The sequence below is a fragment of the Gallus gallus genome, chromosome Z (assembly GCF_016699485.2).
Source record: "Gallus gallus isolate bGalGal1 chromosome Z, bGalGal1.mat.broiler.GRCg7b, whole genome shotgun sequence".
NCBI lineage: Eukaryota > Metazoa > Chordata > Aves > Galliformes > Phasianidae > Gallus > Gallus gallus.
In genome coordinates this window covers 41,524,397-41,552,222 of record NC_052572.1, presented here as the reverse complement: position 1 = coordinate 41,552,222, position 27,826 = coordinate 41,524,397, and the positions used below count along the sequence as shown (strand labels likewise).

At 39.9% G+C, this 27,826-nt stretch overlaps 1 long non-coding RNA gene across 1 annotated transcript in view; it reads right to left on the bottom strand.

Annotated features, from left to right (window-relative positions):
* Nucleotides 1-10,304: 10,304 nt before the first annotated feature.
* LOC112530629 overlaps nucleotides 10,305-27,826 on the bottom strand; it is a 71,408-nt gene continuing 53,886 nt past the window's right edge. Inside the window, exon 3 of the long non-coding RNA XR_003072398.3 lies at nucleotides 10,305-11,224. This is a non-coding gene — a long non-coding RNA (uncharacterized LOC112530629). The remainder of the gene's footprint in view (nucleotides 11,225-27,826) is intronic.

The window sequence follows — 27,826 nt, the reverse complement described above, 5'->3', positions numbered from 1 at the left end:
AAATCCTTATAACCTTTACGTAACAGACATTAGTCTTTGAGGGGTGTACTATCAATAAACTAAGCTTTGAGCATAAAACAGCATATCTTTAACCCAGGGTAACTGCCATATTATTCATATTATCTGATTAGTGGTCTCTGAATGAATCACACAACCCAACTCGTGTCAGCCAACAGAAAGTGTGGTATTTTTTCCTGTTGTTTTTCCCATATCTTACTGTATGATTGCTACATACCGCTCTGGATCGTCAAAAAGCAGTGTATAAAAGCTTTTCTACTCTCATGTAGCAATATCACATTACAAATCAAGTTCATAACTACAAGCTATCAAAATTGTGGCTTCTTGCTCTTTGTTCAGATTTTTTTTTTTAATTCAGTGTTCTTACAGTGTGCAGCTTAGAGCAGGTAGACGGCTAATGATGAATGAGGATCAGATGATGCCTGCCCAAGCCTGCTCCTGCAGGCTTGAACATACCAGCATGCAGAGGCTTTCAGGCACAGCTGCTGCCGTGGGCTAACCCCACTAACTTCACTACAGCCAGCAGAAGTCAAAGCATCTCCTGATTCTACAGATTGAGCTCTCTGGCAAAGTGTCTCTATTTGCACATGGCTCCTTGTCTTTACTGGGGGCTTGTATAAACAGCAAAGGGCAGTTGTGGCTGCCAGAGGTGTGACCCATGATTCTTGAACCCTGGGGCTGGCACATGCAGTTGCCCTGCGACTCCCCTGAGAGCAAGGGCAGATAAAGGCTGACTGTGATACAGTATTAGAAATCCTGCCATATATCCAAGCCCTCTGAGTCTAACTAACAATGAGAAAATCAGGGTATTTATTCCAGCAGCTGAGGCGTAGACAATTTAGATGATGTGGGAATGAAATAGCTGAGTAAATCTCAGTCTTACATTTTCACTCCTTCTGAGGTACATATTCTCTCACTCTCCCTATATGTCCATCCCAGACGTAATTATCTTCTCTAAAGGTTCATGAGGGTCTGTGTGCAAAAGTGACAGGAGAGAGGAAATACTGATTGCACAAACATGAAGCCAAGGCAGTTTTGAACATTTTGAATATGTTAAGGCCAGCAGCATCCTCATTAAACTCTGATTAGCAAGTGGACTTGATCCAGGCTAATTCATGGGTGAATGGGATTTTTCTTTTATTTTTTTCACTGCCAGTTTATCAGAGGTAGGCAATTAAGAGCTCACACACCTCCAGGTCTTGTAGGGTTTTTTTTTTTTTTTTTTTTTTTTTTTTTTGAAGCAAGGATCTCATACGAGCTTTGCAATAAAGCCTTATTGTCCTTAGGACAATATTCTTCACTAATCTCACTTCTGGCAATTTACTTTTTCTTGCTGAGCAGATTTAGAAACAAAAAACCTTGAAGGAGCATGGGAGGAGGAATACTCTAGGGCTATCTAATCCTGTCCCCAGAGTGGGAGTTTTCCATTCAGCTTCTCTTTTAACGAGCAGAGGATAAATAAACTTTTACTGCAACACTACTTTGATTCAAGAGGCCTATGAGGACCCAATTATGCATCCAGTGGGAGTGGGATGGCGGTCTGGTTTTCAAAGCAAATGCAATGTAGCAACACAGGCCCCTTGTAATTATGGCTTCACTGCAAATTTATAAACCCAGAGGTGAGCTTTGCTTTGGTTGATTGTTTAAATGCAATTATTACCTTTCTTTCACTTTCAGCTTGTTAATAAAGCTTTCCCAAATGCAGTGCTTGGAGTTATTCTTTCCAAGCCCTAGGATCCCAAAGGTTTAACTGGAAATCAATCCTCTGCTTCACTGAATAGGACATAGTCGGCTTCGGTCAAAGATTAGCTGAGGAGCCAAAATGTTTGACAGACACACTGAGGGGACCACATCCTATTTTTCACCTGAGAAAGTGGGAGGGAGCAGGAGACAGAAGAACAAAAGCTAACAAAGGAGGTAGGAGTGGCTCAGAGAATAGAAAGGAAGAAACACGAATGGAATAGCAGTCTGACTCATAGAAATCACCCCGTTTGTGTTATCAGTCTTCATTCGCAGTTGACAATATTGTATGCACAGCAGTAACATGTGTTTTGCTCCAAAGAGTGTAGATTTGTCTACAACCTAGACCTTGTTTAAAAAGATAAGGAGAAGGCACATTCAATAACACATTTTGCAGTTCTGATCTCCCAAAATCCCACATTCAGTGGTACACAAGGGAAATTGCTCCCATCCCACTTGTAGGCTGCCCAGGTAGGCATGAGCAGAGAAGGAAGTGTGACTGTGACAGGTAAGTGGAGACAAAGTTGTATTGCACTGTATTATGTCTCACTTGAGGAAAACAAAAAAGTTACTTCGATGAGATGTTTAAGTTTCTATAGATAGAAGTACGGCACTATTTATTTATTTATTTAGTTTAAAATATAAATATCTATAATGTGCTTTACACGTGAAACGTATATAATCCTAGTACGATTTACTTACCAAAGCTGTGTGAAAATATAAATCATATGCGTAAGTACTGTGATGTGGCCAGTTGCACATAAGCCTGACATATGTAGAACTGAGTTTAAGAAATGCGGCAAATCATCTATTTGTTGAAAATGCTGTTTGGGAACACGGCAACTATTCATGACTTAGTACTTGTGATGATCTGTGGGATTTGCACATGCGTATTTTTTCAACTGCTGTTGATTTTAATGGAGTTACAGAAATGCTGGGTTGGTGTGTTGGTGGGGTTTTTTTGTTTGTTTATTTGTTTGTTTTTTGGATGCCTCTATCAAGGACTCTGCAGTATACATAACCTTGTTCCCAAAACAGACACAGTGGATCCACTAGAATGACAGAAAGGCACAAGGAAGGAGAGGAGAAGCAGTCTTCCTTCTGTTGCAGAGCAATGATTTTGCAAAAGGTAAACCACAAAGCACACACTGTGCTAAGCCTTTGAAAATACAGAAAGGTCTCACACATTCATACAAGGTGGCTCTAGCAAGAAGAAAGGAATGGATAGGCTCAGGGAATGGCTTCACAGTGAGAAGAGCAAAAGCAAGTTGGACGAGACAAATTGTGTTTCAAAAAACAAGACATGAGCTGCACTGAGGACTGCTGTTTGACCCCATTACAAATAATGTTTTTGAGCAGCAAGGGAACTGGAAAGAGAAAATCAAGGGAAGTTCAGAATTATAGAGAATCAAAGAAATTGATGTGAAAAGACTTAACAGCAAAAGTTTTGTTACTGTTAAACAGTATTCTTATTGTCAGCACTGGATGTATGGGGGTAATCCTCCTGTTATGCATAGTTTACACAAAGGATCTTCAGTTTATATACCTTGTGTTACATATACAGAAGTTTCCCAGAAGTATGTTACGTATTCAGTGACCAGTTCCAAGCAGGACCTCTTATTTCTTTGGTACAAAGACTCAGCAGATCTTCCTTCTTTTCTTGGTTCAGATACACAGCTCTTTCAGTTACATAAACAAAAATTGCAGAGCTGTGGTATCCATCAACATGGACTAGTAAGCTTAATTATATTGTTATAACTTACATCATGTTAAAGCTGAGGAGTCTTGCAACATGTCTCCCCACCTATAACGATTCATCACAATTATCATCCACAACATCCAAAGGCTACAATGATGTTGCAAGCAAGTATTATTGAAATTATACAATATAGCAGCCAAGCTTATAAGGATATATTAACAGAATACTTTGTGTAATTCTCAAATCAGTAGAATCATAGAATCATGTTGTGTATGCAGCTGCATATATTTTATGATACGAAGGATAATTCTTTCAGAAATGCTTTGCTAAACCTTTGTGTATGCACATATGTGTTCAAGTGTATCTTGTAGGGATTACAGAAGTCTGTAAAATGTGATGGTGGTTTTTGAAAAGGGTGTATTCAGGCTGTGTCAGTGATGCAGTATTCAGTGTTTGTTAGGAAGACAACAGCTGGACTTTAATTCACAGCTCCCAGGAAATTAGGTTCCGTGGAGGACTTGTGTCCACAGACATGTTTGTGAAGACCATAACTAGCATACGATCCTGGACTGCCTTCAGACTCCCAGTGCTTAAAGCATATTGGCACCTAACAAATCTGAAAGCTGAGCACAAAACCAGTGATTATATGAAGAACAATGGCACTTGTACTAGCTCTGCAGCAGACCAGTTTATGCTGAATGACTTTGTCCCAAAATTAAAGAGGAGAGGAGAGGAGAGGAGAGGAGAGGAGAGGAGAGGAGAGGAGAGGAGAGGAGAGGAGAGGAGAGGAGAGGAGAGGAGAGGAGAGGAGAGGAGAGGAGAGGAGAGGAGAGGAGAGGAGAGGAGAGGAGAGGAGAGGAGAGGAGAGGAGAGGAGAGGAGAGGAGAGGAGAGGAGAGGAGAGGAGAGGAGAGGAGAGGAGAGGAGAGGAGAGGAGAGGAGAGGAGAGGAGAGGAGAGGAGAGGAGCTCTAGGCACCCATGCCTGGTGTCATTCTTTGTTTCTCTTCCAAATGGATTAACAATGGCATGAGAGGAGCCTGAGGTCAAAGGCAGTTTCCTGCCCTTGTTACCTTTAGATGAACACTGGGAATAGCAGCAGTTTTCTTTGTTTCTAGCAGAGAGCAGCAAAATCCCTTGAGAGCTGCAAGCTTGCCTGAAGTTAATAGCTGTAAACAGTGGAGCTGGGGCACAGGCACCCTTTCCTGAAACTCGGGTTGGTTTCAAGATAGTGAAATTGCCAGTCTGAAACCAATACAAGGTGCTCATAAGTGGAATCTAGTGGTAGGAAATTTCCACTGAGCCGCTATTAAAAATGCAGGACACTAGACTAATTCATTGTGGGGCTGCATGAATGTGAAACTTCTCCAGGCTAGAGAACAGCCGTTTCAGAATGCTGAGCTGGACATCCATCTCAGAAGGACTTGACTCCTTCTTCAGGTTTTACATGTTAGAGAACTGCACAACACTACTATTAGCGATTATAATCTGGAAAATCTTTAGCCTTTTAAAACACTGAAAGAAAAGGGGGAATACTGTATGTATGTATTTAGCTTGGTCTTTTTTCCCAACTGGCAGAAAAGACCACCCACAAAATCCTGGTTTGCAGTCCACTGACCATCCAAGTTTCCTTTGTGAACTTTACAGCCTCTTTGCCATGTTAAAAAAAAAAGAAAAAGAAAAAATCCAGCAAATGCTTTGCACTGCATGAAGCATTCCTTCAAGAATAAGATCTTCAAGGATTTGCCAAGTTCAGATTTTAATCAAGTGTAATGTGACAAACTAAGAACTACCAGATGAGAGCTGTTTCTCATATCTTCTGCTAAAGGAGTTCACAAACATGAGCCATGGGCTTGGCAAGGGAGATGGTGCATCTAGTGACTGGAACGGGGAAAGCTCATACTTTGTGGCTGCCAAAGGATTCAGTGTATGCTTATGGAAAGATAGCTGATCTCTCGTTGCTTTTGCTGAGATGTCTCAGTTTCTGATTTTGATACGTACCTAACAGTAGAGTGGTCATCTTGTTCCTGCCCACACTGAGAATGCAGAGTACCAGAACTCAGCTTGTCACTCAGCTAAGGTTGCTGTCAGACTAATCTCGTCTGCAGTGCTCTCCTTTTAGCTTCCAGAAGGAGGTTTTCTGAACTCAATGATTCTCCCACACACCCAGACACAAGCTTGCTTTAAAAAACATAAACACATAAATAAAAGTGCCTATCTACAGCCCTGTTAGATAGAACATTAATGTTTCCTACTTATGTTACTTTTACTTAATTGCTTTCCCATTGTCCCCAGCAGACTTTCTGAATCATCACACAAAGGAGTGAATCATTTGCCAGCATCTAGTCTGACAATTCTACCATCCCACTTGACATGGAACTGACTTCAATAACCATGACACAGGAAGGTAGAAGTATGTCCATGCAGTAACAGTAATACGATGTCTGCTGTATACAGCATGTTCCATGATCACATCAGAGATTTCACCCAAATTTGAAATGAGCTTTGTATTTAAAATGCAGACAAGGGTGCCTGCAGCCTATTCTGTTGCATGGATCAATTTGCTGGGAAGCTGCTGGACTGGAAATTAAATCAGTGTGGAATGAAGACTGTGGCTGAACGTGCCTCCTGTTCCCTGATGGGCAAACAACATAGGCCTCGTAAAATGGAGGCAGTTTTATATTTGCAGTTATCTTAAGGTAATGACAAGACAGAGAGACAGAGAGGCTGTGGATGTCCTGTTTCTGGAGGTGTTCAAGGCCAGGCTGGATGGGGTCCTGAACAATGAGATCTAGTGTTTGATCTAGCAATTGCTAACCCAGCCCATATCATGGGTTTCCATGCTTTCCAAGCACCACATGCTTCAAGAGTTAGAAGACCTTAAATAATAAATCTTCTAAGAGTGAGAACCTGCTTCTTTAAGAAAAAAGATTGGGAAAATAGATCTCATCCAAATTTATATCCAATTCAAATTGGTAATAGTGGCCATATCATTATTGAAATGTTCTGACTTTAACAATCAGATTACAGTCCCCAAATATAGAATTACAAAGGCTGATATGTCCCATGATCACCAAAAGCAGTTTGATATGTAGAATGATTTTGAGTGGCACCGAGTTTTAACAGTCACAGTTATGTCAGCAAGATTGAATGGATGCTTTGTGGTTGTGAAATTCAGTCTTATGTTTTATAGTACTTTAAAGGCATATCTTCAATTATAATTTCACCTGGTTCTAAAAAGTGTGAATAATACATCCCCCTCCCGCCCCCCCAAAGTAAAACAAACATTTCAAATGATTAAATGAGCCAATTTAATTTTAACATTTTTTTTGCTGTTTATTTAGGGTTTGCCATTCCACTTGGATCTAGCTGTTTATTTATCCAATTTTGGCTTTGAGTTATGTAATGACAAGATCAGAAGTAAAGCATAAAACACAGGAAAATCTTGACCTCCATTTTTTTATTATTATTATTTTTATTTTTAACATCTGTTTTCATTGCACTATGGAAAGGAGAAGAAAGAATTATTTTGCTCTTATGCTCTGTTAGGCTTTTTTTTCATGAAACTCTAATTTTGAGAGATTTCCCTTTCATTTGAAGTCACAATACAATGAAAATTCTATCACAGCAAGCTTAAAGCATTAAAGCTCCTTTTATGTCCTGAGGCGCACAATGAGCATCAAAAAGATACTGTAGGGAAAAGGGAGGCAGTGAAGAGAGTAATCAGCCACACATCACAACCCAAAGGGTAGCTTGAAGTAAACCAGAACAAACAAAAAAAGTAGGTTTATTTCTGCTGCCTTTTCTAGGATGGCTATTTCTTTCCTCATGTAATCATTGATTAGCTTCACAGTGGAAAAAGAGACAGCTGAAAAAATGACAGTCAAAAGGAAAATTATGACAGAGTTTTGATAGCCATAGGAAAACAGTTTAAAACAAGCTGAGTTTATACAGAGAATTCTTCAGGCCTTGTTCACAGAAAAAGTTATGCTCTCTTAACATACCATTTCTTAGAGTACTCTCCAATAAATACATGGGGAGCACTGCCGTTTCCCGTTGAGTGAAAGCTCCTGATCCTGAAGGCAGGAACAGTGCAGGAATTACACTGCAAAAGTGCAATGTCTTGACCATAGTGAAAATAATATAGAATTATAGAGTGACAAGGCAAACCTAAGTATCTCTCTGAAATAGAGCATAACAAAGAAGCAAAAAGAATAATAGCTAGACACATGTGGTGACATGAATTCAGCCAGGTACATAAACACTCTCCATTAGTATCCTATAATGTAGCATCAATTTAAAATTACATTACCAAGAGAAGAAAAGACACTGCTTCTGTTCTAAATCTTTTAAGCCAAAATACAGCTGGCGTAACAGACATGTTCATGAGCTTCTGCACTTTCAGTGTGCACAAATCTTTCCTAGTATTCCAAAGTAATAGGGACTGTGAGTTTAGTGTTGGTGTTAAGAATGCTTCAAAGGGAAAGCAACCATATTAGTAAGTATGAAAGCTAGAAGTCCTTGTACCAAAACATATTGTATGTCAACAAAATGATGAGCCTAAACTGCAGAGCTTCTGTCTCAACCCAAGAAGGCTCTACTGAGTCCCATAGATATTTACGATGAAGTCACCAAAAGAGACTTTCAGAATGTCAGTACCTTATATACATTCAGCATTGCTGCTTTACAAAACATGGCTTGTCTCATCAGTACTAGTGTGGACCTGCTTTTATGATTTCTACCTGCCCTGCGGGCTGGCTGGACGCCAACCAGCTCCATTATACTGTACTTCCAGACTCCCAACTGCTTAACACAGAGCCATGCTTATCTCTTATTCTAGCAAATACTACTCGCAGAAGAGCTGCTGAGTGGGAGGTACTTTCTTTGTTTCAGTCTCTGTGTGGCTCTTCTTGTTGAATGTATTGGACTCCACATCAAACATTTGACCCACCACTAAGTAATTCATTAACCTTAGGTATGATCTCAAAAACACATAAGGACATTGTATAAAAAACGAGAGAAGGAATATACATACATACCTATAAGGTATGTGTATCTATAAGAGTGTGCGTACTCATATGAATGTATGTAACATAGAATCCAAGGTCTGACACAGTTACTGAAAGATGAGAACTGGGCAAAAGTAGAGTAGTAATTTCCCTGCCAAAATGCAGCTCCCAGTTTCCTGCAATTTAGAACAATTCTAAACGAGAGGCTGTATGTGCATTTTGATGTTTTATAGACCCTGAGGATTTTTTCTTCTCAAGGAGCTATCTTATCCCTCTTTGAACCCATTCATACTTTTGGCCGGTGCAACATGCTGTGACAATGAATTCCACTGCTCAGTTGAGTATCATGTGAAAAAAAGTGTTGCCTTTTGTTTTCTTACTTTATTTCTGCCTGATAACTGGAGAGTTTTTATCCCAGTTTAGTCAAAAACATGCTGTGTGATTTTGGACAGCACCTGTAATCTATGCTTCAATTCTCTGGCTGCAGAGTGTGACTAAAAGCATTCCTTCAGTCAGACTCCCACTGAAATCAAATGACAGAAAATGCCACTTCAGCTATACATATGCTGCCATCACTTTAGCAATTCAGCTTATCTGATAAAAATATTTGCTAGAAAGAACTTAAACTTCTGTGGGAGTACAGTCAGGTAAAGATGAATGAAGACAGTGGAAGAACTTCAGGATTTTGCATAAGAAATGCAGCAGGAGGTTATAAATTGAAAACAAGGAGGTTTCTACCTTTAACTTGAGAGAACAAAATGATTTTGCCCAATGTATGAACTTGTAGATGAGGGCCTTTGTACAGCTTTGGCAATCCTTGAGAGCGTACACACTCCATTTGGGATCCCAGTGAGGCACAGACAACAAACTCCACTCAGAGCTTCTGAAAATGCCATTTAAAAGAGAGCCAAAAAAATGAGAGGCTGGTTTGGGGCTTTTTGTATGTTCTGAATTTCTCTCAGCTTTTGCTTTCTTTGAACTCTTGAAGGTGAGATGGAGGTACATCCATGGCTCCATGCTGAAATAAGAGAAATACCTTGTTTCCCATATACAGCCTCCAACTCAGCTTTCTCCCCTACATGCTCAAAACCAACTTTGTCATAGACAAGGGAGGCAACTGACAAGGGAAGTTCTTCAGGAACAAATTGCTACCTCTGTCAGGGCAGGGGCAAGAAGGCCCACTGGTGCCTTCAGGCCCTGGCAGCAGCTTGTTTTGGCTCCTGACTTGCACTGAGGCCTACTGGTGTCTGTAGGCTCCCGATCCATGTTTACTGCACCCAAGTGCTCCTCTCCTATCTGCAAGATGTGAGAGCACATTTCTGGGAAGAACCTGACACCCAAACACCATTTCTTGCCAGTAAGTGCTTAATAAACTGGAGACTTAGCCTGTGTGCTGGGAGCACTGTGAAACTTTTAATTATGGGTGTCCTTTGCATGCTGGTATTTTGAGTGTTTCTAGGTGGTTTGGGCACGGGTTAGCATGGTTTTATTTTTCCTTAGAAGTCCCTTGAAAGACACAGGTCACTGTGAATGCAAGTTCACACAACCAATGCACTATGAAAATGGCAGGGACATGGAAGGACTTGTGTAACTCAGTTACTGTGAAAGAGGAGGCATGAAACCTAAACAAATATCAAAAGGAGGAGTTGTTTGAGTCAAGATAACTTTCAGCTGGCAACCCGTACACATGAACGCTCCAAATTCAAGGATTTTCCTGTACGGTGTGGAATTGTGAAATGGATGCTTACATCTGCTGGCCAGGATCATTAGGTATTGAGGCTACCATGCTTCAATCCGAGAACACGCTTTTACAAAAAAATAATGATCACACTGAGTAGAACCTGTTTTAGAGACTTTTTAATTGTTAAATGAGTGGAATCATTCTCATTCAACAGATCTCTCATCAAAGGCCCATACTGTGGGTATAGCAAGAAGGAAAATCTACTTTATTCTCTCGGATTTCAGCATACATGAAAATGAATGAGCAGTTTCAGTGCTGATGCCAGCTCCAGTGATACCAATGGCAAGATTACTTCTGACTTCAAAAAATATGAAATTTCACTCTGAAGTGGATTTCTCTCACTTAAACTTTTAATCATGGCTGTCCATTTCTCCTTCTGTTAAAAAATATAGCCGTTGCTCACTACAGGAGTCACAGTTACTCTGTACCATCCATATGATCAATAGCAAGGAAACTTAACTCACTGGAGCTTTACAAGTGGGTTTGAACAACATCTGAGGCCAATCTATCTTAACTTCATTTAAACTCATTTGAAGTTCAATGTATGAGGACGCAGTGCATTTTAACTTTGCTGATGCTCTTTGTTTGCAAAACATTTACATGTGTACAAAAGAAACAGCCCTTTCTTTCAGAACAGTTTTCAAAAGACCTGCAGCTAAGGGTCTACAGACAGAGTACACTGACTCCAACATTACTGACTGTAAGGACTTCTGTTTTTTTCTTGTTAAAAGATGTATATACAAGTTTCCACAGTCTTTAAAGCCATTTGACTGTAAATGTATTGAAAGCACTGATATACATGTCAGTAATGTAGCTGTAGATAAGGACCAGATCCACCTCCAGAGCAGTTTTTGACAGTATCCAGACTGTGCTATTGAAATGCAAGCAGTTGCTGAATGTGGGAAAGGCTAAAGCAGTGCTTCTTGGCTCAGAGCCCAGGACTGAGAGATCTGGGTCCTCTTTTCCAGCTGAAAAATGTAATGTACTTCCTCTCAGAACTTCAAGGGGTCACATGCTCAGCTGGGGAGAACAGAGGTAGCTTCAGTGAAGTCAATGGAAATGTAGGCATAAACTGTAGCTGCTGATCCAGCATATTATTATCTCTTAGTAAGCAATTAGCTTAAAACTCATTAAAGACAGATCAGACAACAATCACTAGCAAGGATAGGAAACATTTTTCTTTGTTGTTCTTACATTAATTTGCATCAAATTCTGTTTACCCTTATGATCAGCTCCCTCTGTGAATTGTATAGATATAACTTCACTGTTAGTGCACAGAAATTCCATGGCAAACCTAGTCAAAGATATTGTTGGTGTGGAAACTCTTAACCCAGTTACCAGAGATACCATTGCTGCTACTTGCCTTGGATTTTCTCAGTTTGCAAAGTCAGCTTCTCAGTCAGTGTTTTTCAGAACTATTACTCTGAATTCAATACATTGAGCTACTGTGAAATAACCAGAATTTTACAACTAAAGCATAAAAAAGTAAAAGCATTTGTAATGAGCATGGTTATATATATGTAGCTCATTTTCTCAACAGGTATTTTATTTCGCTAATGGCCTCAGCCATGCAGAAGATGGACGTGTTCAAGCATAGCACTTGTATTAGCAAATCCATGTTGTTTCATTTCTCTTCTTTCCATCTTACATGTTCTTTGGACAGAAATCAGCTTCCACTGCCCAAATATGCAGCCCTAGGGCATTATGTGAATGGATCAGGTATCTCAGGTTCTACTAATCCAGGTCAGCAGCCATCCCAGACACAAACTTTATCCTGCAAGTCTCTACGAGGATGTATAGCAGGAAGTGCCACATTATTCTTTTACAGCTCTGAGTGAAAACTACACAAGGATGCAATAAAGTTAATTACTAGGCGTTGTCTTTCACTTAGAGGTAAATCTGTGGCTTCATAGGGCTTGCTCTTTTACTCAAAGGAAAAAGTAAAGAGAAGCGTTATTAGACACTAAGTGTATCTGTCAAAAAAAAAAAAAAAGAACTTACATTCATGCCCTTTTTAACTTTCTGCCCATAATTAGATGAGAAATACTTGACAAAGCAGAGAGGCTTCTAGCACATGAGATTTCTGAATGGCCTTCTGAACTTTAAGTCTTTCATTTACATAAAATACTCTATGGGACCATGGGATTATTAAAGTTGGAAATTCAACTCCATGCTTAAAGCAGGTATTGGAGGGCTTTTAAAAGGTCCTCATGAAGCCTCTTCTTCCTTCCCCTTCTTTCTTAACTCCTCTGTCTTTGCCCTGGCCTCAGGTCTGTTGCAAGTTCTCTTGTTACAGCATCGCTGGTTATTTTTTAGGTAGACAGCAGCTCCTACAGATCAGGTGTGCCAGTCTATGTAGGCCCCAAGTGTCCACATGCTCTCTAAGATCAGAGGAATGGCTTAAAAAGGAGGGTTTTCCTCAGTCCTGGCAAGGTAGCCAGCGCCCACCAAACAATGTTTCTATAGTGTGAGTAGCTTTGCCAGGTTGTGCCCTTTTTTTAATGCAGTGTTTTGACATAGGAGAAGGAAAGAACAGGCCTAGTGCACCCATCCTTTCTTCTCTTCCCTGCTGCTTAAGCAGCAGATTAAGTGCAAAAATCTCTCATGAATGTTGCTTTGCAGATGTCATGGATAAAAGGTCTAGTGTCATCTCATTCTGGCCAAGACACTGTGATAATCATCCAAAGAGTCTAGAAAAAGGAATCTGGACAAGAAAGTAGGATGTGTAGTTTAATTATCACATATCATATGGAGAATTGGAAAGGGGAAAGGGGAAGAGGACTGGGAGAGCTGTTTTTATCACTAAGAGTCAGAGGCTACCATTCTCAGCAGGGTTGGACCATAGACTGAATCTCTTAGAGAGCTGGTAATGGGCTGCAAAATCTTTTTCCTGCAGGACGTTTTAGTCTTTCCTAGTTGCAACCACTGATGAGCAATATCTCATTTCTGTTTCTTGCAGATTTTACTGAAGTTGCTATTTAATAGATTTTGCAGGTCTTTGAAAATGGTTGGCTCTACCATGACAGGAAATACTCCTGAAACAGTTTTTCTTCTTGTCCATTAGAACTGGAATTTTCATGTCTGTATAACCATGGAAAGCATCTCCTTCAGATTCTCTGCTGAAAAGCTGCTAAGTGAATGACTTAGCTGGCTAAGTGTTGTGGTTTAAGCTGGCAGGTAGCTCAGCACATACAGTTGTTCACTCAATCCCCCTCTTCCCAGTGGGATGGGGGAAAGAATCGAAAAGTAGAACTTTTCTAGTATACTTTTCCTGATCAGGAAAGCCAAGGGGCGGGTAGAACTGAACTTGGCAAGGGATGTGAAAAACAATAAGAAGACATTCTACAGGTACACTGGCCAGAAGGGACAGGCCAAAACAGGTGTACCTTCTTTAGTAAATTTAAAAGGAGAAATGGCTTCAATGGATGAAGAGAAAGCTGAGGTACTGACTGAGTTCTTTGCCTCGGTCTTCACTGGTGGCCAGGATTCCAGTCTTTCTCATGTCACTGAGCCCTGCACCCCCAAGCCTCCAGGTGGGGACCAGGGAGGTAAATCCCCCCTCACTGTAAGGGCAGAGCAAGTCCAAGACTGCCTCATGAGACTGGATGAGTACAAGTCTTTGAGGCCGGATGGTATGCATCCCAGGGTTCTGAAGGAGCTGGCTGAGGTGATTGTCGAGCCGCTCTCCATCATATTGAGAAGTCATGGCTGTCTGGTGAGGTCCCAGATGACTGGAGGAAGGGTTATGTCACTCCCATTTACAAGAAGGGGAGCAAGGAGGACCCAGGGAACTACAGGCCGGTGAGTCTCACCTCTGTGCCTGGGAAGATCATGGAACAGATCCTCCTGGATGACATGCTCAATCACATGAGGAATCAGCATGTGATCCGAGACAGCCAGCACGGCTTCACCAGGGGAAAGCCATGCTTAACCAATCTTGTGGCTTTCTATGGTGGAGTGACGGCGTTGGTGGATGAGGGGAAGGCAACCGATGTCATTTACCTGGACTTGACCAAGGCCTTTGACATGGTCCCCCACCATATCCTTATCTCCAAATTGGAGGGATGTGGATTTGATGAGTGGACCACTGCTTGGATAACAAATTGGTTGAAAGGCCACAGACAGACGGTGGTAATCAATGGTTCTATGTCCAGGTGGAGGCCGGTAACAAGCGGAGTCCCCCAGGGGTCTGTCTTGGGACTGGTGATCTTTAACATCTTTATCAATGACATCAACGATGGAATCAAGTGCACCCTCAGCAAATTTGCTGACGACACCAAGCTGAGTGGTGTGGTTGACACGGAGGAAGGGAGGGATGCCATTCAGAGGGACCTTGACAGTCTTGAAAGGTGGGCCCGGGTGAACCTGATGAGGTTCAACATGGCAAAGTGCAGGGTTTTGCAGTTGGGCCGGAGGAACCCTAGGCATCTATACAGACTGGAAGGAACAGTCCTTGAGAGCAGCTCTGCAGAGAAAGACCTGGGGGTCCTGATGGATAACAAACTGAACGTGAGCCAGCAGTGTGCTCTTGCAGCTCAGAAAGCAAATGGTATCCTGGGCTCCATCATGAGAGGGGTGGCCAGCAGGGACAGGGAGGTGATTGTCCCTCTCTACTCTGCTCTTGTGAGGCCCCATCTGGAGTGCTGTGTCCAGGTATGGAGCCCCCAGTACAAGAAAGACAGAGAGCTTTTGGAGAGGGTCCAGAGAAGGGCTACAAAGATGATCAGGGGGCTGGAGTACCTCCCCTATGAGGACAGGCTGAGGGAGCTGGGCTTATTCAGCCTGGAGAAGAGAAGGCTGCGGGGTGACCTCATTGCAGCCTTTCAGTATTTGAAGGGAGACTATAAACAAGAAGGGAGTAAACTCTTTGAAAGGGTAGATAACAGCAGGACAAGGGGGAACGGTTTTAAGTTGAAAGAGGGAAGATTTAGGTTGGATGTTAGGGGGAAGTTCTTTACCAGGAGAGTGGTGAGGTGCTGGAACAAGCTGCCCAGAGAGGTTGTGGATGCCCCGTCCCTGGAGGTGTTCAAGGCCAGGTTGGATGAGGCCCTGGGCAACCTGGTCTAGTAAATGGGGAGGTTGGTGGCCCTGCCCAGCAGGGGGGTTGGAGATTCATGATCCTTGAGGTTCCTTCCAACCCAGGCCATTCTGTGATTCTGTGATTCTGTGAACTTGTGGGTTGATATAAAACTGTTTTCTAAGATAGAGAAAAATAAAAGAATAACAATTATGACATACCTATATATGAATGTATATAACAAGTGATGCAAAAGCAACTGCTCACCATGCTCCGAGCAATGCCCAGCTAGCCCCCAAAACAGCAAAAGAGAGAGACATGAACTCCTATACCCTTCAAAACTCCTTCCTCATGATGCCATATGGTATGGAATATCTCATTGGCCAGTTTAAGCCAGCTATCCTAATTCTGCTCCTCCTATCTCTTTGGGCCCTGCGCTGCAAATGGCCTTGGATCTGTACAACACTGCTTAACAGCAACTATAAACAGGGACATGTTATCAACATTGTTTTTCTCCTAGAACCAAAACATAGCATCATATCAGGCACTCTGAAGAAAATAGTTTCTTCCCAGTTGAAACTAAGACACTAAGTCAGAAGCTAACCTCCTTTGATTCCTCTTACAGTCAATATAGAGAAGGAAGTATTCCTAGAAAAGTAAACAAGAATTTGAACCAAACAAGTTAATGAAAATGAGCTCAATATCAACTAGAAATCATTATCGTGCTATTGCTGCTTAGTGCCCTACATGAAATAAGTAATGACAAGTTGTATTACAAATACATCTTCCAGGATGCTATCTTAGTTCTTGTTCATGTTGACACACTCACCAGAGAGGCCAAAGTCTGCCTAGTTCTAAAACATCAGTAGAGTTCTGTTGACCATCTTAGGTCTTTTCGCAATTATTTCCATACTGACAAATGAACAGTTTCCTGAAAAACAGACTAATTAAAATATGTTTCTCTAACTGGTAGGAAAGAAAAGGAATATCAGATGTGATGTATAGCATTGATTTTACCGAAAAGGAAGTATTTGGATATTGTTACTGAGGCAATAAGGCAACAAAGTGTTAGGGTGTGCTAGGGTGTGTAAGAGTGAAATGTGTTTGAATCAAATATTGAGAATTATTTTGAAAAGGTACTAGGGAGGTCATGCTGTTCTTTCTGCAAGAAATATGATCAGATATTTGTAATATCACTGGAATCATAATAATATTGATAGTACATTAATTTCTTGCTCAGCATGATAAATAAATAAGTAGAACATTACTTAGCATTCAAATGCTCCATCATAGTATTTTTTTGAAAAATTAATGTAAAATGTAATGTTGTTATAAATACAACACAAATCCAAACATTTATGAGCATGAAAATAACAGATAATATTAATGTCCTTTATGTCAAATTTAAGTCAACCATTGTACAAGGAAATTACTGAAATAAACTGTTGTGTCTATTTCTCTGATCCATGGCTGTTTAGCATATAAACATGAACAATGCAAGTAATAGTTAAAACAATCCTGAAAGTTAGAATTTGACAGCTCTTTCTATTTATGCCTCCTGGTGCACCCTAGCATCTAATTATTAATTAGAAGTAATTTGAGATCAGTCAAAGATCACTGTTTATTCTGAGCAGACATAACACTGCATGAACTCTTCACAGACAAGCTGGTAATGAGTCACAAACACTGGGCAATAGGTTAAAATAATACCTCAGTTCTGATCTATCAAAAAGGAGGAGCAGTGTTGGTTGGTGTCATTCCCCTTTTGCACATAACTGCCCCTAGGTGGTTTGTAATTTACCTGTGTTTTTCTTCTCTCGCTCTCTATTTTTTTTTCTTTTTTGGTCAAAATAACTTGCTGTTAGGTGCCTCCAGCCCTGAAGCAACATGAAAAGGAGACGGATACGTATGCTTTTCTTATAGATGTAGAGACACCAAGAGCACCACTTCCTCCATTCACAGAGCAGCTGTTGTAGAAGCTCGGTCCCAGCCACATGAGGTACTAAAAGCTTAAAAATCACACAGGAAAAGAAATATGACAAGAATGAGAGAGAAACATGGGGCCAGCTTCATTCAGCTGTTACAGAAGAGGCTGAGAAACCAGAGGTGGATATCTGTCCCCATCTCTGTGGCCTCAGGCATGAAATTTAATCCCTCCTACCTCCCTTGAGTAGTTCACCCAGGAGAGGACCAGTAAGTAGTATGGGCCTGCACAGCTACTGTCACAAATGGCGTTGATTTCACTTGTTCTTCTGAAGATACATATAAGTTGTGCAGCCGTATCAAGAACTAGCCCAAAACATGCTGTGGCTTCTCCTACCCATGTGCACAGGATAAATTTAAAATATGTTGTATTCAATCTTAAAATTAGCTTAATGCTCACATCTCTGCTCAAGATAAAGACTGGGATGTTCTGATATTTATTCTCATCAGTTTCCATTTTTCTTCCATTATACATACTCTGTATATTTCCTCAACTTGTACAAGCCTCAAAAAATAGAAGTCCTTGTTGGAAAGAAAAAACAAACAAACAAACAAACACACAAGAATGTTGATAGTTTTCTGAAGCTGTATGTTAAAAAAAATTGCAACTTAGTGGGCTTTTGTTCATTTGTTTGCTTGTAAAATTCAACGTATATTAGAATAAGACAAATGCTGAATTACATCTGTCTGTGATGTCATATGTTTAACTTCTCTTGTGCAGCACACTAGATACGTACTAGATTATAAAGATTTATATGTGTACTTGCATTCTACTGTAAGCTTGCTATTTGTTTAAGAAATCTGAATTTAAAAAATCATGAGGTTAGTGTACAGAATATGAGGTTTAATGAAGGAAATACCTTTTGGTTCACTTTCACATTTTGGGTTTTTTTTTCTACGGAGTGCTCAGGTAACATTTTTAATCTTTCCTCTGAAACTGTAAAGACCAGAAATCTATACTCAAAAGAGTGAAATCTGAGCTTCTCGCCTCTTAAAACATCTCTGGGATTTGGATTTTAAGCGAGAGCAGTAGAAACCAAGACAGAGGACAAAATCATGAGAGTTTGCCAGGCTGCCTGTACTGAGCCAGCCTGTGTGTTGTGTGTGTGGCTTTTTGTTGTTGGTTTTTGGTTTTTGGTTTTTGTGTGTGTGTGTGTGTGTGTGTCTGTATGTGTGTGTTTGGTAGAAGTCATCTGGCAGTATAAGCACTGCTGAAAGAGCTAAATAAAATAGTATTTGAACACTGAAGGCATAAAATGGAAACATGGGAGTGTGGGGGGTGGGGTGTTTTTGTTAAGCACTTGCTAGGAAAGTAATTGCTTGCTTGCTAATGGGAAGTAACGAGAAGGAAAGTCAGGGAGAGAGGAGCAAAAATTGTGGAATGAGTGAACCAACTCTTGTTAAGTTTATGGCCAATTAATGTTTGCCATACTTCGGAATCAAAAGTTTAGCAAGAGTTTCTCGATATTAAAGGCAGTTCTTTGAACAATAGAGGCCTTTTTCTGCAATTCACAGCTGTCAGAGATCATTTCACTCCCTATATAATTCAAAAACTTGTTGCCTTTAATTGGTAACATAAACACTGTTGAGCAAGTGTGTAGTGAGCTTGATTTAGATGCTCAGTGTATGGCAGTTTGCATCAGTCAGGATTTGTAAGGAAAAGTTGCATAAATAATTCTAGGCTCACATTTGAAAACCAAAAGGAAAAAATAGGATTCTAAAGTGTCACATACACTAGCTTTAAAATGATGTGAGCCAGGAAAACAAGAGCTAAGGGTGAAACTCTATGCCAAAGACCCTTTTAAAACAGTCACTTCCCATGTGAAGTGCCCCTATACATTGCATGGATAGCGTAAGCTGGAATGACACCTTTGCCCAGCAGTTCCTGCTGTTTTTGAGTTTATTTTGCCTTTAATGTTTTAACACAGTCTAAGTTTAATTTACTAATTGAGTTTCTGGTTTGCTTATTTGTTTGATTTTACTGCTTCTATAAAACAATCCAGTTATCAGTTCAGAAGCACAGACTTAGGTTACTGCTTCCATGCAATTTTGACTTGTACTTATTCAGCATATTAGTGAAACTAAAGTTATATCTGGTCCATTCAGTCCATGAGACCTTCACAACACAGGCTCAAAACCAGTTACTAAAAAAGCATGGAGTGATCAAACACGTGTTGCCTGTAAATAGCCTCTACCGCAGGTGAGGTTCAAACAGAGTTTGAGCAGGACTTGGAATTCAACAGATTGCAAAATGCCAAGAATGCCGTAAACTCCCTGAAGGAGAGAACTAGATTTTACTCAGATTATTATTTATAAAACAAGCTATGTTTTAGTTAGGAGGATGTTTTCAAGATTAGCAATGGCATTTAATTTAAGGAACTAACACTTGTAGTTTATTCTTTCTTCTATGTTGCTTAGAACCATGTTACAAGAACCACTGCCTGCTTTGGCATAGATCAATAAGTCAAGGTAAAAGTCCACTAAACAAAGACACTTTACCTCACAGGATAGACTTGTTCATCAATCTAGCAGCATCGTATCTGCTTTTGAAGGCTGTAATTGTTGCCTATCAAAATCAAAATACTCAGTAACAGGTTTGGTTCTTGTGCCTTCTCAAGTTTCCATGTTTGTCTTTTTCTCCTCTCCTCTGTACCATCAACTTGAAGTATTATTAATTTGCTGAGGTTTGCTACTGATATCAATCTATTACCTGGTATCATTCCCCCTCCCCCCCCCCCCCCTTTCTGCCCCCCTCCCTCCCCCCCACCTCTTTTACCTCAGTTTTAGGCATAGCACACTGATAAATACATTGTTAGCATAAAATCCTCATTTTTCCCCAAATTGTTGACAAACAGTAAGAAAAATTTTGTTGAACTTTGCTAAAATGGAGTATTAAGAAACAAGACTCTCCTAAAGTGAGTTTTGTCCATGGAAATGGATCAGCTTTTATTTTGATATCCCAGAGTAGCATTTAGAGTTGAAACACTACGTCTCTTATTGAAACAGTAAAACAAGCTGCAAAATTTTAGCTCCTATTCCAGGAGTTCAAAATTCAGTGATAGAGAGAGGTCATCAGTGAGCAGTGAAGGGAGGATCTCAAATGGCTACAAGGGCATTCAAAAATGAATGGATTGAGGCTTTTGTGTAAGCAAGAATTGTAATTGGGAAGGTCTCATCATGCGTAGGAACCACAAAGAAGAAAGCACAGAGATATTTTTTAATGGGTGGACCAGTGAAACACGAGTGGAGGCAAGAGAGGCAAAAATATTCATTACAGAGCACTGAGAAAATATAAAAGAAAAGCATGTGATGACATCACATGGGGAGATGAAATGACTCAAAACTTGCATTGGTAGACAAATATTATATTGTTAGTAAGTTTGTAGAAAAATGGGGAAAATCAGCCTAATGATAATGATATAGTTACGTTAGGCACTGGAAAGACTAAGAGAACAATGATATCCATTGTGTAGAGGACAGAATGGCTCAAGACACTTCATATTTCTTGTGTCTCTGGTGTTCTTGTGTCTCTTATGTCTTGTATTCCCTTAGCAAGGATCCTATATATCAGGCATATTGTGTCACCACAGCACTGCCGTATCCCAGTGTGTCTCAATAGATGGGCTGTCTTAGTCTATGGAACTGAGTTCCCAACCTGTGGAAAACCCGAATTATTTCAGTCCAAGCTTTCCTCACGCAGTAAAATCAAATAAAGCCAAATAACAATGTGTTTCCAGAGACCAAATATATACATATATTTTTCTTTTTTTTTTTTTTGGGGGGGGGGGGGAGGAAAAAAGAAAGAAAAAGGTGGGAAAAAAACCCGAAAAACTCAGAAATGTAATCCAGAGAAGACTGGATATGATAAAGTGAGACTTCAGTATTTAATTTCAGTTATCAGTTTAAATAGCAACATTTGTTGGGATCTGGCAGCAATTTGACGAACATTCCCAAATGAAACAATGGTTTGAATCTAACCTGAAATGGGAACACGTTTTAGGAAACACTGTCCCCTTCTTCAGTTATGCTGATTTCACACTAATCTCTGCAGAGTCCTATATGCCTGAGATTTACAGTGGCATGAAAACCCAGACAGTAAGTGTCCAAGCCAGCCTGGAAGTATCAGTTGTGAGCACAATTCATGTCATTTTGAAATAGAATCTGTATGGCTGTGGGCCGTTTACAGGCACATTCTTGATGTTAGGCCATCAGGCTGTTTTACAGGGAGTACTCAGAATTGCACCACGTGAGTAGAAAATCCCTGATGATTAAAGAACCTCTCTTTCAAAAGCAAAAATGTAGTCCTAGGAGTGAGACATGCTGAAATGTTTCCAGGTTCATATGCAGGTCTAACCATTTCCTACTGGAGAAAATTCTACCCTTTCAATCAATTACTGCTTTCAAAGAGTTGGTCACACAGAGGAAGTGCACTGAACACTGGAAATTTTGTTCATCCATAAGTGCAGTTTACAGGTACCTGCACCCAGAGTCTATTAACTGGGATAGGAGATGCATGTCAGCTCAGTCTCCCCAGAGAGCTAAAAATCTCCTGACAGATGTTCAATAACATCTGTGCAATTCAGAAGAGGTGTTCAGCATCCCACAGGAGCAAGCAACAGGAGTCCAAACTTAACCTCCTGAAATTAAAATGGAATTTTGCCTTCAGAAGGTTCTGAAGTTGGTGTGAAAATACTGAAGTACAGGTTATCACCTCTTAAAAAAAGGTGAGTTAATTTAGCCTTGACTATACAAAGTGAAGGCAAACTGCACCAGCATAGTCCTCATATGAAGGAACACAGAACAATGCTACTGTTGCAGGCTTATCAGCCTCACTGCACGTTTATCCTGGTGTGAAATATAGGAGAAATTTTTTATGCCTTCTAGACCTTGCTCTCAATTATACTGAGGTCAGAACATAAGAGTCCCTTTGCTATCAGTGACCTCAGTCCAGATTTCCAAGGGTGAGACTGTAAGCAGTGTGGGACCTATGCCTATGATCTTATTGTTTTGTACTTTCTAAACGACAGAGGCAGATTCCTGGAATTACTTCACAGGTGATGTTAAATGATTTCTTGTTCAAAGGAATGGCTTCAAAATAAATAACTGTCAAGGAAGTATTACACCTTGTGTGCAATAGAATAACGTGATGGTGAAAAAATGCAAACTTCATATTTGTGTATATACGTGTATATACACAAATATATATTTCATTATGGCATGCATAAAAAGAATGAGCACAACCTTCACAGCACAGATTTACATCTACAGGGATTCTTAATTTTGCCACCTTAGTAATTTTTCCTTAATTCCTTGGCAACAACAAGTAGTAAATATTTGGCTATATTCTTTCAAACTTTCTGTCAAACATGTCAATGAACTGCCTGATTCCCATGCTAAAGAATTGCAGAAAAAAATCTTACGATTGCTTGACTCTGAAGCCCAAGCAATCTTACAAATTACGTCATGGTGGTAAAAAAGCTTTACGAAAATGTTTGACTCCCCAGCACCCCTCAACGTCTCATTCAGCAACTTTTCCTATCCCACATATCAAACAGGTGGAATCATGCTGAAGAATAGGTTTGCTTTGATGGGGCTGAATAAACCTTTCTCACAACACTGAAGTCTTCCTAAACAAAGGATTAGGAACAAGTAGAAAGGAAATGCGGTCTTGTGCTGCTACTCATCACTCTTGCCAATGAAAAACGAGAGAGTTGGTTTACTTAGCTAAGCTTCTTGCTGCATGTAATTTTCTTAAATCTGATTAGGATCATCCAGGCTTTTCTAATTACAGCAATCTCAGAATTCTGTGCCCCCTATATGTTTACCTATGAGCTTTCTTCTCTCTTTTTTTCTCCCTTTACAGAGTGAAGAATAATATTCTCATATAATCTGGTTTAAAAAAGCAGACTTAAAACTTAACGTCCATAAGGGAAATCAACAAAAGGTTGTGTCACAAAATCATGTTGGCACATGTCTGCCAGTTTTCAGACTGGCTCCTAACCTGTAACCTTGAAGAAAATGGGTATCTCACTAATCCCAGGTCGCGGTCTCAGTGAGCAAAGCTCCTAATGTCATTGATGCCAACAGAGCTAACACAGGACCTTTTAAATCCATAGGCTTTGCTTAAACTTTGCACAGTTGGGGTTTCTTTGCTTTTGTCTCTGGACAACATGATTCCAGTAGCATTGCTTTATTTTTGTAATGCATCCTGAATTTCCAAAGACAGCTTTCTTTCATCCAAGTTCTCTGCCTTCAGGAAGATGATTGTTTTCTGCTGTCAGGCATGTGTTGTAGTAGGTGCATGGCATGATGAAAACACGAAGCTCCCAGAATCTTTCCCTTCTTCAGAAGCACAAGTGTTAGAGATACATTTGCAGCTTCTCATGTAAACAAGGTACATAATTATGGTGCAGTTCCACCAAGCAGTAACAAAATCCCATGGAAGGAGAAAGGAGATAGCATACATCTTTGCTTTTAAATCTGTTTTTAATCTGTTTTTAATCAAAGAATGCCTTACCCTTTCAGACAGGAAGAGCCTATATGCTGTGTTCTCCTCCTCTTATAGCAGCTGGGTCAGAGAGGATATAGAATTCAACAAGGAGTTTAACATTTAAGCATGTGGAATACTGTTGTGTTTTGTTTGTTTGCTTTGCAAAACTGTAATCTAGTATTTTATGGATCAGAAAAAGAATATGATTTGGGGGGATGATTCAGCACTCTTCTTTCTCAATCACTATTGAACCAGTGTTCCAGCGTGGTATTATTTCCAGGAGGAAGCATAATGCAACAGGAAGAATTTTTGAATGAAAAATTAAAAGGATATTCACTGCAGTTAATATGTTACTAAAATACCCCCAGTACTCTTCGTAAAATTTTAAATAATTTTGTTCTTAAAAAATTCAGGGTCCATTATGTTTTTTTTCTGTGCTGCCCTTCAGGACATCCTAGAGTGCAGGATGCAACAGGGCTTAGCCTAGGCATTGCAAAAGCTCTATGTGAGTCATCTGAGAGCTTGAACAGGGCATGTCTCGTATTTGCTGAACAGGAGGAGGTTCTGCTCATACTCCTTGCTGTGGGGAAGTTTGTAGCCCAGATTTCCAAGATATTTTCCATCAAGAGCATTGCCCTGTTGTGTTGCCTGGGACTAGCTGCCTCTGTGCATTCAAGTGACTCATGGCCTAATGTTGGTAAAAAATGTACATTTCTTCTCTGGTTTTACCATTCATGTTCAGAAATTGCAGGAAAGTTCTTTTTTATTAGCAATATAATCTGCCTCCTAGTTTTTTATTATTATCATCATGGACTTTATCCATCCCTTTTGACTTTCTGCTTTCTTGATTAATTCAGGTCTCATTCAGTCCCTCCATCACCCTTATTCCAACCAAACTCATGATTCTTGAATGTAACTTGCTTAGAAGATTAAGTTGTAGTACTTTTTCTGTAATGACTCATTTTACTTTTCATGCTGCTTCCTGAAATCCAGAGGTCAGTAAGGACAAAGAAGTTGTATTTAAAAGTAACACCAGTTTGAGAGTGAGCCAGATGTTCCCTTTGTTAAAATGATCTAATGATAACAATGTGTTCCGTTCCTACCACAAGGCAGAAGATTCCAACTCTTACATGAACTCCTTCATGGTTATCTGACCTCTTGCAGTGGATTTGCTCTTCAGCTAAGGCACAAGTATCAAATTTTTGAAGGAGGGCATGAGAATGTATCCTCAAGAAAAAAAGAGAGTTCCCAAGATATGATATCATCTTCTCACCCAGATATGCAAGAGAATCAGAACACAGCTTTGATGTTGTCAACTTTGGCTACATTCCTTTAATCACTTAAAGATGAAGATGATCCAGCTTCCTCTGGATCTCTTTGGACATGGGTTTTGGAACTAAGATTTGGACACCAAATGTTATTTAATTTGGAAGATGTTAGACACTGCTCTCTGTGCAGCACTGGAGGAAAACAGAATCCAAGAAAACTTTTCCATATAGTTCTCAGTAACAGGGAGGTCTGAGAAGGTTCCAGGACTTGTGTACAAAATTTAAACCACTTTTCTGTAGTCTCTCTCCAAGATACTCTCCAAGATTCACCTTTTCTCAGAAATGCTTGCTTACAATTTGCTGTTGCTATGTGTTCACCAGCACATATTAGCAAATTATAACTGTTTTGGATTCTATGTTCTACTTCTCTAGCAGAGTGAAATACTGCTAAGAACAAAAATAAGGTGGCCTAAGTTCTGAAAGTAAGCTCCAGACTAGCCACGAGCTTGTTGGAAGCCTTTCTAAAACATGTACACAGTTTGGACTTTCATAACTAGGAAGTTTGAACGAGGTTAAAGAGCACAATCATCTAAAAGGTGTTCTTAGTGGAATTCCAGTGAAATTGGTATTATTTTACAGGACACACACACACACATTAAAAAAAAATAAATAAATAAACAACAAGCAAAAATATGCAACAAATATATTCTCTCTCAGCTTTTGGATATTTTTAATTATTTCCTCATATATTAGTTTGGTGTTATCCTTTCGCTCAAGTAAAATCCTTGGGAAGCAGTTACAATTCTTTTCTGTGAGGCTGAATTAAGTTGACAAATTTCCCATGGTTTCAGTAGCATTATACCAATTTGCTCCAGCTGAAATATCAACACATTCTTTGGAAATTTCACCAATAAAATAACACGTTAAAGAGAAATAAGTCCAAGCCACAGAGTTTGATCCCTCCTTTTATTGCAGCCTCCTTAAAATATAAATGTGTTTGGATCTAGAAATTTGACTAATGCCAGGATAGAACTGTGGTGCAGCAGCAAACCTCAGATTTGTACCTCTGCAGCATTCATGATTCGTAGTGCTAGAATTTGGCTCCATCTCCCATTTTCAATGCTTCTATGTGCTCAGGTTGCACAATGTAAAGAAAAAGTCATATAAAACAATCTGTGAAAAGCCTGAGCCATTTAAGTGCAAATCCAATGTATTTAAAAGTAGCTTGGGACTGATTTTTCTCTCCCTCATCCTGGTTTTACATTGATGTTGCTCTCTTGAATTCAGTGTAGGTCTTTTGGGGTTACATTAGTGTAAGGAAGAATAGAATAAGGCTGATTTACTTAGCCACATACCTTCCCAAAGGACACTTCAAGTTTTAGAGTGTATTCTTCTTTGACTTTTTTTCCTTTCAATCCTTCCCAAAGCTCAAAACATCCAAGAAGGACAAACAGAGAAAGCTTGCGTAACTGGTGATCCTTCTTTAGACATCTTATCATGAAGTCAATGGGAGTTTTTTATTCCTTCCACCTTGTCAGTAGAAACTGGCTCCAAAATACGAGAGATTAGCTGAACTTTAATGACAAAGAAACGCAAACCAAAGAGAACTGAAAGAAAACAAGAGCCTTTACCCAGATCACGTTGATGTTAATTTTCTCATTTCTCCATTTTTGTTATAAACAAACCTCCTAAAAGCATGTATTAAAGAGGATGCTGAGTGGATCCAATCTGTTGTACAGTTAAGTCACTCTTAAAGATTTGCTACTTTATATTAACTTAAGTGTTTTTATAACCACTTTGTTTCTTGATAAGTAAAATAAGATGTCAAAGACAGATTGTTGCTGTTTTCAAAGACAAACCATAAGGTAAGAGCATTGGACTACACCTAGCCCTTTGTAGTTAGCAGATGTTGTAAACACACCTGGAGTTAAAATTTCCAACTGTTACTCAGTTAATCAGGCCATTGCTTTTGTACTCACAGAGTTCAGGTAGTGTTTCTGCCCACAACATAATTTAAATTACTGGAACACAGTAAGTCTCACACCAAAACAATGCAACTGAAAGTACAGCAGCTCAGAGCAGCTGCTGAGTTGCCTCATTAAACAGCCTTCTGACAGAAAGCAGCCAGCCATATCCTAGCACTCACCCTGGCAGGCTGTGGCAGCTCTGCATAGCCATGGTACTGGAGCTCAGAAACATTCCAGAAACGTGAAGAAGCAGAAGTCACCTTATAACTGCAACAACTGCCTTGTTCTTTGATGGTCTCAGATGTGATAGTGAGCTGTTCTGAGGGAAAGCTGGTGATATCACCACCAAGCTTTGTGTGAAAATTAGGAAATGCTTGTGGATCCCAGCATTTGTAATGGTAAACGCAGATGACTACATCTATTTAAAAACTGTTGTCCAGTCGGGAAAAAGAGACACACTATGTGGCAGGACTACACATGACCACGTGATCTATCTCAAAATAAAAAATGAATGAAAAAAGGGCTGATAAACATAGTTCAGACTTCAAAGGTTGAGGAGCCTTTAGGAGCAATTTCTAAATCACAAGAGTAAGAATCATCTATAGGAGTTATCATTTAAGCAATAAATAATTTTCAAGACTCGGAATGTAGATGAGCAGTTAAATACTCATTATTTGAGTAACTCAGTATTTCTTGGCAGTTGATAACAAACTTCCTTCTGACAAAAAAATATTTTCCCAATCATGATCCAACTCAGAGTGGTGCTAAGAGTAACAAATAGTAGAAGTTAACATGAAGCATCCTTTGAAGGCCAAGCAGTAGCTTTCTTCACGTCCTGGTGGAGGCAGCACAGGTGTGATGCCCAGAGTCTCTGGAGCAGTTATACAGCTCCAGGAA